Here is a 1508-nt window from a genome sequence, read left to right on the forward strand (position 1 = left end):
CCGTAAGGACCAAGAACGTACAGGGTACGTCCTACAAAAAATGTCAGTTAGTAACCAAGGACGTACCCTGTACATCCTCAGGGGTTTCAAGTGGTGGAAGCGATCTAGATCGCTTCCAACCGCTTGAAAGGTGTTGCAGTGATGCCTCGGTATTGAGGCATCACTGTAATACTTTGGTTTAGCCACCGATGAAGAGAGAGCCACTCTGTGGCCCTCTCTGCATTGGACATTGATTGTGCCTATTGTTGGTGGGTGGGAGCAGTAGATGGGAGGCGGGTGGGTGGCGCATCGATGTCCGGCGTGTATCTTCATTACACAGAAGTTACGCGTGGGGGTGGTTGCGTGCGTGGATTCCAACGTTTTCAAAATTCAAAATTTGTATAGTGATGGTGGGGCTCTCTTGATATTGGGCAAGGGATCTGGGAGGGGGAGGGAGGAAGGATATTGAGGGGAGCAGCTACACTACAGAAAATGTCCGATTTAATAAAATAAATATATAAATAAAAATACACTGTTTTAGGGGCAAACTGGGTACTGGCAGACAGCTGCCAGTACCCAAGATGGTGTCAAATAGGTGGAGGGGGAGGCTTAGAGAGCTGTATGAGGGGATCAGGGAGGTTGAGGGCTGAGAGGGGATCCAACAATGCAGAATTCATTGAGAGTGAAAAAAAATTAACAAAAAATTAAAAATGCTTTTATTTTAGTACTTGCAGACTTTCTGCCAGTACTTCAGATGGCAGTGACAATTGTAAGGTGGGGGAGGGAAGAGAGCAGGGGGGGTTCAGGCAGGGTTCAGGGGGTGGGATGTGTCAGGTGGGAGGCTGATCTCTACACTAAAGCTAAAATTAACCCTACAAGCTACCTAATTAACCATTTGTGCCATAATTGCACAAGCTGTTTGTAAATAAATTCAGTGAGAAACCTAAAATTGTGAAAAATGTTACGATTTTTTTTATTTGATCAAATTTGGCAGTGAAATGGTGGCATGAAATATACCATAATGGGCCTAGATCAATACTTTGGGTTGTCTACTACACTAAAGCTAAAATTACAAGCTCCCTAATTAACCCCTTCACTGCTGGGCATAATACACGTGTGGTGCGCAGCGGAATTTAGCGGCCTTCTAATTACCAAAAAGCAACGCCAATGCCATATAAGTCTGCTACTTCTGCTGAACAAAGGGGATCCCAGAGAAGCATTTACAAACATTTGTGCCATAATTGCACAAGCTGTTTGTAAATAATTTTTGTGAGAAACCTAAAGTTTGCGAAAAAGTTTATTAAAAAGTGAATGATTTTTTTTATTTCATCGCATTTGGCGGTGAAATGGTGGCATGAAATATACCAAAATGGGTCTAGATGAATACTTTGGGTTATCTACTAAAAAATTATATATACATGTCAAGGGATATTCAGGGATTCCTGACAGATATCAGTGTTACAACGTAACTATTGCTAATTTTGAAATTTTTTGGAAATAGCAAAGTGCTACTTGTATTTATTGCCCTA

This window comes from Bombina bombina, chromosome 2 (assembly GCF_027579735.1).
Source record: "Bombina bombina isolate aBomBom1 chromosome 2, aBomBom1.pri, whole genome shotgun sequence".
Classification (NCBI taxonomy): Eukaryota; Metazoa; Chordata; class Amphibia; order Anura; family Bombinatoridae; genus Bombina; species Bombina bombina.